This window comes from Crocodylus siamensis, chromosome 5 (genome assembly GCF_052110815.1).
Source record: "Crocodylus siamensis isolate JL-2025a chromosome 5, ASM5211081v1, whole genome shotgun sequence".
Lineage (NCBI taxonomy): Eukaryota > Metazoa > Chordata > Crocodylia > Crocodylidae > Crocodylus > Crocodylus siamensis.
Window position 1 is genome coordinate 117,800,330 of NC_143399.1, and position 13,113 is coordinate 117,813,442.

The window sequence follows — 13,113 nt, forward strand, 5'->3', positions numbered from 1 at the left end:
TGACCTAGAATGGTGCAAAAAATCACACCTATATCTATGTGCTTCGGCTAAGTACAGACAGTCAAAAATCACAAGGCTGAATCAATTAAGTCTTCACAGGTTAGTCTAAGCTGTGTAGATTGAATAGATGGACCTGAAAATGGGGGTGCTAAAGTATGCCTCCCTGCTTGGCTGAAGCACACAGCTTTGGCTAAGGCTGGCCCACCGACCCTGCAAAGTGGGGGAGGCAGTTTAGGGAGGTGCAAAACATCCTGGGATGCTGGGGACTTGGAGTTAGCTTGAATCTGGAGGAGATCTAGGACAGAAGTTCAATAAACCAATTTAAACTAAATCAGTTCAGTCTGCTACTACATCAATCCAGGTTTATTTTAAACTGGTTTTGGCCATTTTGAAAGCAGTTTGTGCGCACTGAACTTCTGTTGAGTTACAGATTTGAACTGGTTTCTGATCACTTATAGCAGTTTGTGCGTCATTTCTGTCCCAAGCCTTCAAGTAACCTATTTGCATGCACCAGGGATACAGATCTATACCCAAATCTTTCAACCATCTCCAAGCATGGGTCAAACTGACTCAAGTAAGAACTCGGAATATTTTGCAAGATATTATTGTGACTTGGACTCACAATAATATCTTATTATTATATAGACTTATTGCTATTCATAACCTTGCTACACATTCTTAAAACTGCCTCTTTACATAGGCCCTTTTTCAAGTCCCTAAGTTGATTGATCATGGTGTTTAATTTTATGTAACAGGGTCGGTTGCAGGGGAAAGAACTGTAGTGCATTCCAGTAAGTGAACACTACAGGCACTGAATGTGAAGCACTCTGGGCTTTGTTCAATGCCAAAGATAAGTAGTACAAGTAGCTGTGACAGGTTTAAAGCCATCTAGCATGAATTAACATTAGATGCACGCCAGGGATCACTAAGGCTTCAAAACTAGCAGTTTTCAGGGAAACTACAGAGAAAAGCTCACTGTGTTGTTCAGTGTCTCTAAGTATAGTGTAATAGGGAGAAAAATGGGAAAAAGATGGAATTTGTTCTTGTGCAGACTTCTTTTCAAAGAAAGTAGGAAAAACATGTTAAGGATTCATGAAAAATAATCATTAAGTTTATGCAATTTTGTTTAATAACAAACAGACCAAACAAAGGGATACAGTAAGACTCCCTGCCAAGGTTTTTCAAGACAGAATGTCAACTGCTATGGATCCTCTGTATTTACCTAATAGACATTCCCCTACCGACTAATTTCAAATTAACATTTTATATGGAAAAGAACAATTTTGAAAATATTTTGGTATCATCTATTAACAGTATAAATTACATTTCACTAATGATGAAGCCAGCACATGTGTCAAAACAGGCAAACCCTGAAACACTCTTCCTGCCATAACCATCACTTCCCACAAAAGTAAGAAAAGTAGCCAGAAAAGATGGAAGAAGGACAATAGTAACTTGGAAACCATGTGCTATATAACAATGTATTGAGGTGAAATGACAGAATTGCCCCTTGGCTGGGAACATAAATTCTGACTGGCACATCCAGATTAATGAAAGGAGAAAAGGTCATCAGCAGCTGCACTGATCTTCTAAGGACAATTGCTATAGTATGCGTCACACATGAATTTAATTCAGGCAAATTTCCAAAAAGTTGGAAAGTACTCATGCTTGAGCACCTGCATTTTTATGTTTAAAAAAACCCTCCCAATAATTTGTTAACTTCTTAGTTAACAAGCTTGCATGTACAAATGCAGGTGAATTCACACAGGCTTCAGCTTCTAGTCAAGGACAAAAGAAGGACATTGGTTGGTGAAAGAAAATGTAAAGATGCAACCAGCTGCTAGTCCACAAGTAGAGTAGCCTCTTTCTTGGATTGCTCAACCACATTTTGACAGCCCTTGTAGTGGCAGGGCCCTGACCACTGTTGCCCCCCCTGCTTTACCTGTGGTACGTTAGGTTGTGTGACAGGGTTGATGCTATAGTTTTAATAGTGGGTTAGACAAGGATCTGTATGCTGCTTGGATAGGAATGATCCTGTCTCAGGCAGGGGGTTAGGGCTAGATGACCTCTAGAGTGAATCTATTCCAGCCCTGCTTATCTATGATTCAAGGAGATGCTTTACTATTCTTCTGATGACATTGCCCATAGTATTCTCAGAAAGGCCATAGAATCTGAAATGTTAAACCAGAAGGACTGGATCAACAAGAAGCTCAGGTGCCTATAACAGACAGGACAGAGGCACCTACCACCAAAACTGCAATTCTAAAAACCTCTACTCAGTTCCATCCAAATTTTGGAGATACCCAACTTCCATAAGAACCTTCCTTTTTTTAGTGTGAAGTTAAGCATCTGTGTATGTTCAAAACTGATCTAGTCTTGACAGGCCTGAGCAGTTAGGTGCCTAGCTCATGCCTAACCGAATCAGGATCCAGAAATTAGGCCTCTCTCTGTCCCCTGAGAGGTTTGCTCCAATAGATGTTCTCATAGCACGCACAAGTATGCTAACAGGAATGGGTTCTTCACAAAATGCAGTATTTCCCACCAATCTGCTGAAATGGAAATGGTGGGGCCTACTTCTTATATAATGGCCAATGTGTAAGAGTACTTACTCAGGATGCGTAGAGGGGGAACAAGGCAGAGGAATACTACTAGATTTGATTCACTCTGCAGCATAAGGATGTTAAAACTGGTATCTCACACCTCTGAGCAGAAGGCTGTAGTCACTGTGTTACAGAGTATTTGTGGTTTGTGGGGCAGGGAACTGGTGGGAAGATAGGAAAAGGGGAGAACTGTCCACCCCTGCTGCTGAAGCTATGGCATCATGCAACAAAGAATTTAGGACTCACTGGGGTGGAAACTTAATTTCACAATAACTGTTAAGCTTTCAGAGGCAGTTCGTTTGAGGACACACTGTTCTGGGTGGGGTTCTCTGAACATACAAACATCTTGACAGAGGAAAGAATCCTTAAGATGCCAATGCACCGCAAAAAAGCTCTCATCTTTTTCTCATAAAAACGACTACCCACTTAATACTGATTTGGAAAAAAAGATTATACAGAGAGGCCTGAAAATCAACAGGACAAATGTTACATATACAACCATTTGAATTTTCCATCACTTGACTGCCCTGCCAAAAACACTGAAAAATGAATGAATGCTGCATTCATCCATCCTCCTATTAACATCCTACAGAAGGCTAGCCAATCTTCTGCTCCTATCATTTGGACGCAGCATGAACACTAAAGCTGATATTCTGCCAACACTCATGTTTATTATGACGAAGTGAATGTACTTGCACAAGTCATATTTACTAGCGACTGAAATAAGACAGAGACACTAATATGTTCATGGAATCGTTTATAACAGGGGTGTAACCTCTCCTCCCTCCTCCAGGACGGATTTGTACCACATGGCTACTCGCAAGGTAGATCCAGACCCACCTTTGGTGGCACAGCAAGTGACAGCAGGAAGCTGTGGGAGTTAACACAGAGGTTGCTTGCTCTGCTACCAAACGTGTCCACAAAATGGCTCTGGATTTTGGTGGTAAGCCCTGCTTCTGCTCGTCCTGTCCGTGAATTCCCCACCTATCTAGGAGGCCTGAAGACCAGATGACACAGCTGTGGGTGCCAGATCTGGCCTGCGGGCTATATCATGGATACCCCTGGTTTGACATGTTTAACAATAAATAATATTTTGTGCGTTGGCTTTAGAGCCTGTAGCTAAAGCCTATTTCAAACAGAAGCAAAACAGGATCACTCAGCAAAATCCGAGCGGTCGCAAAGCTTTTTCTTGTGCGTGGATGACCTCTACCTGACTCAAGAAGTCTATGGGCCAATGAGAGGCAAAGCGCTGCTTGACCTGGTACTGGCTACGGGGGACGACCTAATCGGCGACCTAGTGATCGATGGGAAGCTTGGTGACAGCGACCACGAGCTGATCACCTTCACCATCCACCGTAAAGCTGGCAAGTCAGTCAGCAACACAGAAGTCCTTGACTTCAGAAAAGCTGACTTTGACAAGCTCAAGAGGCTTGTCGGTCAGGCCCTCAGGGACCATGACCCCAGGGAGATGGGAGTTCAAGAAGAGTGGTTGCTTCTCAAGGAAGCGATCCTCAATGCACAAGCTAAATCTATTCCAACACGGAAGAAAGGCAGCAAGAAGGCACACCAGCCCTCCTGGCTCTCCAGGGACCTAGCAGACCTCCTGTGGCTAAAAAGGAAAGCCTACAAAGGATGGAGGACGGGATTCACCTCCAAGGAGGATTACTCCGCGTTGGTCTGGTCCTGCAGGGAGCAAACCAGGAAAGCCAAGGCTGCAACTGAACTCCAACTAGCTTCAAGCATCAAGGACAACAAAAAGTCCTTTTTCAGATATGTGGGGAGCCAGAGGAAAAGCAAGGGCAATGTTGGACCCCTGCTAAACCAGATGGGGCAACTGACAACTGACGCCCAGGAAAAAGCCAACCTATTAAATAGGTACTTTGCGTCAGTCTTTCATCAGTCCCATGGGACGCCCATGCCTGCTATGGGACAGGGAGATCTGGGTGAGGGGGATCCTCTACCCTCCATAAATGCTGACCTCATGAAGGAACACCTTGAAAAGCTGGATACCTTCAAGTCAGCCGGCCCTGACAATCTGCACCCCAGGGTACTCAAGGAGCTGGCAAGCGTCATAGCCCAGCCCCTGGCATGGATCTTTGAAAACTCCTGGCGCTCTGGTGTAGTGCCCGAAGACTGGAAGAAGGCCAATGTGGTGCCGATCTTCAAGAAAGGGAGGAGAGTGGATCCGGCTAACTACAGGCCCATTAGCCTGACTTCTATTCTGGGGAAGATCTTAGAAAAGTTTATTAAGGAGGCCATCCTTGGTGGACTGGCCCAGGCTAACATCCTAAGGGATAGCCAGCATGGGTTTGTTGCGGGTAGGTCTTGTTTGACCAATCTCATTTCCTTCTACGACCAGGTAACCTATCACCTGGACGAGGGAGAAGAGATTGATGTCATATATCTTGACTTCCAAAAAGCTTTTGATCTGGTATCCCATGATCACCTCTTGGCCAAACTTCCCAGTTGTGGCCTTGGCTCCACCACGATCCGCTGGCTGGGAAACTGGCTCCATGGTCGGACCCAGAGGGTTGTGATTGATGGCAGTCACTCACCGTGGTGCCCTGTAACCAGTGGGGTCCCTCAAGGCTCTGTCCTTGGACCCATACTGTTCAACAACTTCATTAATGATGTGGACACTGGAGTCAGGAGTGGACTGGCCAAGTTCGCCAATGACACCAAACTTTGGGGCAAAGCATCCACGCCAGAAGATAGGCGGGTGATCCAGGCCGACCTGGACAAGCTCAGCAAATGGGCAGACGAGAACCTGATGGTGTTTAACACCGAAAAATGCAAGGTTCTCCACCTTGGGAGGAAAAACCTGCAGCACCCTTACAGGCTCGGCAGTGCTACGTTGGATAGTACTACGGAAAAAAGAGACTTGGGGGTCATCATTGACCACAAGATAAACATGAGCCTGCAATGCGATTCTGCAGCTAGTAAAGCGACCAAAACGCTGGCTTGCATCCATAGATGCTTCTCGAGCAAATCCCGGGACGTCATTCTCCCCTTGTACTCGGCCTTGGTGAGGCCGCAGCTGGAGTACTGCGTCCAGTTTTGAGCTCCACAATTCAAAAAGGATGTGGAGAAGCTTGAGAGAGTCCAGAGGAGAGCCACGCGCATGATCAGAGGTCAGGAAAACAGATCTTACGATGACAGGCTGAGAGCCATGGGACTCTTTAGCCTGGAAAAGCATAGGCTCAGGGGTGATCTGATGGCCACCTATAAGTTTATCAGGGGTGACCACCAGGATCTGGGGGAACGTTTGTTCACCAGAGCGCCCCAAGGGATGACTAGGTCAAACGGTCACAAACTCCTGCAAGACCGTTTCAGGCTGGACATAAGGAAGAATTTCTTTACTGTCCGAGCCCCCAAGGTCTGGAACAGTCTGCCAGCGGAGGTGGTTCAAGCACCTACATTGAACACCTTCAAGAGTAAATTGGATGCTTATCTTGCTGGGATCCTATGACCCCAGCTGACTTCCTGCCCTTTGGGCAGGGGGCTGGACTCGATCTCCCAAGGTCCCTTCCAGCCCTAATGTCTATGAAATCTATGAAATTACACCTGTGCTTAATATTCTGCTGATTTAAAATTGCTAAGAATGCAAGTTTCAGAAGTTATGCGTGTGCTTGAGGGCTTTATTTAACAGTAAAGACTTTATCTCTCTTGGAATTATGCATCATGCCTACCATCTTCGTATCCAAACACCTTCAATGAAAACATGTATTGCAAAGTCCTTCATGGTCCCCATGGAGTTTCTGGCACTTATCTCTGTAGAGCAGTGGTTCTCAACCTTTTTTAGATGCAAGGCGCCCCTCAGAAAATGCCAGCTCCTAGCTTGCGCTCATTTTTGACTATGGAAAACTAACAGAGGATGTCTTTGGTTGCAACAAATTCAGAAAGACCACAACAGATCAGAATGGTTTCAACACTATGGATTCCTAATTTGAAATCTCTGGGTTTACATTTCCACACCTAACAGTGCTAACATTGCATGGCACTCCACAATACCCTTTGAAGGAGCTCAAGGCTTTCCAGGATACTGTGGCCCCCTGACAAAGTCACTGGTGTAGAGGGTCAGAATTTCAATTAAGACAGTTTTATTTCTTTTTGGCAGAAGCAACTTGAAGAGAACAGAAGAGGCATTTGAGCCTCACTTTTAATGAAAAAGCTTTTTTAAAAATGACTGTTTCACAGATATGTTCAAAGTCTGGATTCACTTGACCCAGAGCCAGCCTTAGGGGTGGGTGATGCGGGCAACAGCCCAGGGCACCATGGCCAAATACCTTGCCACCCTCCCCTCCCCAGCCAATCCCCATCCCAGGCAGTAGCAGTGCCCAGTCCAGCCCAGAAGGGGCTGACATGGCCCAGGTGCCACCCTGTCTCCCCATGGGACCCCCTCATGCACTCCTGGCTCAGCCATGCAGGGTAGTACCCCCCACCTCCCATCACTCCAAGATCTCAGTGCAGCATAGTGCAGGGAAGGGTGGGTGGAGGTGGGCAGGCTGGGCCAGGCCAGCCCCACCACCTCCTGAATGACAGCCAACTTTCTACTCCTCCCTCACACAAACATTCCCTTCCTGGTTGCTGGCTCTGCTCCACTTGGCTCTATGTGCCCAAACTGCCCTGCATCCTCTGACGCATGGAGCAAGTAAGCACTCTGCTCTGCTCCAGGCCTTCTTGAGCTGCTGCCTGCCCAGGTGGCCCTAGCCCCAGCCCTACACCAGGCTTAGGTGGCAGCAGGATACATCCCTGCCCTGCCATGGCAGCCCTCTGGGTCCAACCTGCTCCAATAGCCCATCAGGGTACAACACGGGGCAGGAGCAGTGCTGTCTGCCTGCAGCTTGGAAGCTGGTGTCCCTGAGGTGGCTGCTCAAGCAGAGCCAGGTCAGGTAGTGCGGGTGGGGTGATGCTTGCTCCAGTCCTGCACCACTGAGGCCCGGAGTGGGGGGGTCGCCAAAATACAAGTTCACCCAGGGCACCATCTTCCCTGAGCCCTGACCTCTATGGAACACTGCTTCACAGCCACATCCTCTCGACACAATGATTTGTCCCTAGCTCCCATATTCATGGCCATAGACACAAATTACGATCCGAGATGCATAGGACTGCAAGGGGGCTCTCTGCCAGTGTCCCCCGTGCTTGCCAGAAAAGGGAGAGATACTATTTATCCCAAGAGGTCTAAAAGTCATCTTCTGCAGTAGCAGGCTGTGAAGTGGTCAACAACTAAAACACTATAATGGCAAATACAGACTGTGAACATGGCACAAACTTAAATTATGCCTAGTATATGCATAAGCTTGGAAAGACTGAAGCACTCAGCACATATTCAGTAAACAGTAGCATAGAAAAAATAGAATTACATCTGTTGGTCATGGTCACCAGTACTGGCCAGGTCACAATGGAGTATCTTCTGATGAGAACAAGTGAATTGTGTGCATCTAGTTAGAATTCTATTGAATGATAGCATGTTCTTGTTAACTGACTATGGTAATGCAGAAATATATAATTACTTATTGCCAGCCTTGGACATTTCCAAGAGATCTATTGCTAAGCTATAGCAGTATGGCTCAAGCAGAAGGCCCTACCAGCCTAGTTCTGAGTGACTGCAGAGTGAGCCTTTGTAGACATGATAACTAGCCTGTAAAGGAAAGGAGGCAATTAATAACTCTGGCTAAATCGAATCAAATTAAAAATGGAGCAAAAAGCCTGAAAGAAGCAATTTTAAAAGAATGCCTTAAAATAGATGATCCAAATATATTACATCATCACTTTGGCTTAAAACTGTTACTAGCAAGTAATATAACCACATGTATTAAGGATATTTTTGTTATGAAAAATATATTTACATTATGGTTTCTTAGAAAAAAGTCACAGAAAAGATGCAGCCTTGTTAGTGAAAACCATAAACCAAGGTAAAAAGAAACCAGGAAGGTGGCAGGCAGTGTTACATGATGGTAAGGGAAAGAGATAAGAAATTTGTCAGAATATGAGAATGAGCCATCCATACATCATAAACTGGAGTCAAATTTGGAGAACTCTGGAAATTCAAAAAGACCTGTTTTACTCCTGAATTTCACCTGCTGGTATAGTTGAGAATCTATATAGTGTGGTCATGGATATTTAGGTAGGCAGTAGAATGAGCATGTATTTCTTGTGTTTTTGGGTTATGAACATGGGCAGATCTAGGAATTTAAAAAGGGGGAGGGGTACAGGTGGTGAGGTATAAAAATCACATAACTTTTTTCTCCAGTTAAAAATAAACCAGAAGCTATACTAATAACCCGAGGGGGCCAGGGTTGTATTACTCAAATATAACTTCATTGCAATGAGTTGAGAACAAATCTGCAGAGCTATGAAATAGGAGCTGCATTACCAGGAGTAGCTAACAGACAGCAGAATTGCAGAACAAAGGATAGCCTGATTGGTAGAACATCAAGACTATTAAAAAGAAGAGAGGGTCACTGACACCTGTGGAATGAAGTTGAGAAGGGATCAGGCAGATTACTATGAGCCATGAAGTTAACTAACTCCCTCAGCACCGCCTGACTAGAAATGCACCTACCACTGCTGGGCAGCTGGTTTTAAACTTTGGGTGGAGCAGAAATCAAAGGGAGGGAGGGGATGCAGGCACACCAGCGTACCTCCTCTGGATCTGTCCCTGGATGTGAACACTGAAAAGCCAGATTACAGATCTGTTTCTTGCCTCTGTTGTGACCTTCGTGGTGATAACTAAGGGACTTGTAACTACATATTTTCTGTTAAAAAGAACAACTCTTTAAAGTGAATTGTAGCTGTACCCTAATTCCGTATCTGAGTTTGCAAAAGTCCTGATCAAAGATGGGCTTTGACACTCTAAAGGTTAAACAAATTTTTGATAACAGAGCCCCTTTCCAAACATCAGAGCCACAAAACGCCTTCTGAAAACAAAGCAGCATGAAGTATGCTGCATGTAGAAGCAAGAGAGATATGGGCATGTCTAATTCTCGGTCACTGCACTGTCAGAAAATTTATTAGGTAACGGTTACATTTTTAAACCAGGCTTCAACACGTTCAGTAATATAGCGGATGCAGTTTTACACTCACAGTGCTGTGGGGATAAATTATAGTGTCTAGCTGTCCAACTACTCATTTTGTGGGCATATGAGAAAACTACAAAGGTATATAGCAGCACAGGCCCTGTAGTAGATGATATCTTAGGTCCTGGCCTGTTATTTTGACCTATAAAAGGTTCTTGCCTAAAGGATTACGGCAAGTTTAATTTCTTAATGACATACAAAAGTACAAAAATACCACACAAGACATGATCCCATCTCCCATACACAGCCCACGTTCCATATTACTTGGAAGATATTTGTCCAAGGAAGCAACCAGTCAGAAGCGTTTTCCATTTATACTTAGATGTGCCACCTGAGACACAACTGGCCACAACTATTTAAAAATACCGTTTGATCAGCACTGATTGAAAGGTGATGGAAGATGAAGTAATATCCTAACCATTAGTATTCCCCACGTTTCTCAATACATGAGTGGTCTGCCATGACTTAACCTCATCTTTTGCCCCCATCCAGTACCGATATTCCAACTGCTGCTATCTTCCACATCAGTTTCCAATGGGGTAAAAATTCCTCTTACTTCCCTCTCTAAGCCATTGTGCAGTGAGTAGAGAGGTCTTGTCTACATGGAAGATGTTTGGCTGTAAAATTAGGAGCATTTAAACAAAACAAAAAAAACCCAAACCCCTCCCCCCCCCTAAAAAAACCCAAAACAAACAAATCACACCCATTGTCAACAGCTCTTGGGGAAAAAAACCCTTAGTATAATACAGTTATTCAAAAAGACAAACACCCTTTTACAGCTATAGTTTAGTTTGTTTGGGGAATTGATAAGTCATGCCAGCAAAAAGCTCTTGTTGTTGGTTTAAGCTCTCACCACACCAGGAAGGTTAACAAGTTATCAGCAAAGGCTTTCTAGCATAGACAACACTATGCTAAATTTTACCTCCAAGATGGCTGCATTCCAATGGTACATAAAGGGAAGGGAAAGGGAAGGTGAGAAGTAGCAGTGGGATGAGCTTGAGAGGGGCAAAGTAGCAAAGGATTTTCCTATTAGGCCATCCTTTTTGGTAGGCATGCCACGAATTAGCCCTGCACCCTACCTGACTGCCACTTTGAGCCCCTTCCTCTACCTGATCTACTGCTCTGCTTTCTACCTCTTACCCTGTGCTCCTTGCTCTCTCTGTTTTGCTTTTTGCTAGTGTGCCTACAACTCCGACTTGCTAGGTTGTCACTTCATTGAATAAAAAATAAATCAAGCAAGCAATAAAGCAAGTCAATTCCTCCCCAACCCATCAATATTAGAGACTGAAAATATAACAGGTTAAGCTGATAAACATTGGGAGGGGGGGGTGTCCAGACAAGCAGGCATGTGCCTCTTACAGTGTCTCAAAGCTCCCCGTGCTGTCGGACAGCTGGCAGATGGGGCTGCTCAGACTGAGTGGTGCTGGGCCATCGGTGCCAGCTGCGGTAGCCCCAGAGTGCCCTGCCAACCCCAGCCGCACCTGCGTAATGGGACACTGGCAGTGCAGGTGCCAGGCAGCCAGGGCCAGTCCCCGCTGCCCCCTGTTGTGCGAGGAGGCTCTGCCACAAGGTCTGCAGCCACAGCCCACTGGCAGCCGGCCCAGAGGGACAGATGCCTTTACTGGCTGTGCAGTCATCCAGGTCTGGCAGGTGCACAGCAGGTCACAGCCAGGCAGCAGCCTCACTGCCAGACTGCTGCAGTGGGTAGAGCAGGGGTAGGCAATTATTTTGGGCAGAGGGCGGCTTACTGAATTTTGGCAAGCCATTGAGGGTTGCATGACAGGCAGCCCAGGGCAGATAAATATGAATTGTCTAAATTTTTTAGGGGGCCTGTGGGACAGATAGAATGGCCTGGCAGGCCACATTTTGCCCACCCCTGGGGTAGAGGGTGCAGGGAACTCTCAGGTCTGTTTTAGCAATCCAGCTGGCACAAGAGGTAGTGTCCTCAGGTACCAACTGGCCGGGCTCCAGAAGCTCCAGAGACTGAGTAGCTCTGAGCTACTTGCCAGGGCAGCTTTTTGTACTGATGGGGCCAGGACAGCATAGCCTTTTACAGGTGCTGGCCCTGATCTCTACCTCCCCCTGACTGCAGATCCAGGAGAAACCAGGTAGGGTTATTTTGCCCCAAGTGGCACAACTTGCAGTACACCTAAGTGCATGTCCAGGCACATGTGCCGAGGCAAAAAGCCCCGGCTCAAATTTGCACCTCTTCCATTCGAATGGCTGCAAGCGCACATACCTGTATGCATGGCTGTCCTATGAGTCTGACTGTGATTTGACTCGACTGTAAATTAGGGTAGGTTCACTGAACTCAGTGGAATTACAGTAGTATAAAGGTAGTGTCAAACAGTAGTAGGCCTTAAGGATATGAAAGGGGAAGACATTATTTTAGGGAGCTCTCAACTCATGAGCAGGGATCCTAGTTTTCTCTATTAAAAATCCCAAACTCTGATAAAAAGCCCCCAAATCTGTGTTTTCCCATGATTAACATAAAATGCCACTATATACATAAATACACACACACACACACACACTCCAGTTGAATGCATTGTTTTACTGATATATTTACAATTTTAAGGCAATTTGGAAGCCTCAATCATTATAATACCATAAGTTCTAAATACCTATATATTTTCACGTTTGATTTTGGTTTATCACAGAAAAAAATCAGAGCTTCTCTTGCCTCTTTCACTCACCAGAATGCAGGTCCAGCTGTGGCTGTCCTCCCTGCTGCTTCAAGACACTGAGCAGTCCCAATATGCTGGTAGTTCTCACTCCTAACCTGCAGTCCTCTGGCCACTCCGCCAGCCCTGCCAGTGCCCCTCACTCCCAGCCCCTGCCCCCTCACCCCCAACCCTGCTGGTACCCTTCACTGCCGACCCACAGCCTCCTACCCCACCTTGGTCACACTGGTGCTGCTCACTCCTCACCCACAGCCCCCTGCCCCACCCAGCTGCCCTGCTCCCCCAAGCTCCAGCCCTCCAGACCCTATTTACCCCAAAGGCTGCAGGAGGCAAAATGATTCTGAGCCAGCCCTGGTGGGTCTCAGATTGTCAGCCCCTGCCCCCTCCCCTCCCCTCCTGGACAGGGTTTAGGGTTTCATGCCCCTTTTGAAAGCAGTTCTTTGCAGGCTGAAACACTGCCCATCAGTAGAGAGCTGTCTGCAAAAGGGGAAACCTTAATTTTTCTCCTTTAAAAGGGGAAAATCCACATTGTCCCATGTTTTTCCACAGGAAACAAAAAACCCGGATCCTTGCACATAAGCATGGTCATGGATAACTGAAATACAAATTTATTCCATTACTGCTTGATTCATTTTAGGATGGTCCTGAGTATTACTGTGTGTATGCTGCTGCCACAATAGGTATTCTCTGAAGCAAAGCATAGATTGAACTTGTAAATATGTGAAGTCCCAGGGTATCAAAGGCATTAGG

At 45.8% G+C, this 13,113-nt stretch overlaps 1 protein-coding gene across 4 annotated transcripts in view; it reads right to left on the bottom strand.

The window, feature by feature from the left end:
• VOPP1 (VOPP1 WW domain binding protein) overlaps positions 1 to 13,113 on the bottom strand; it is a 106,980-nt gene that overhangs the window by 11,830 nt on the left and 82,037 nt on the right. The gene's annotated exons all lie outside the window — the stretch shown is intronic.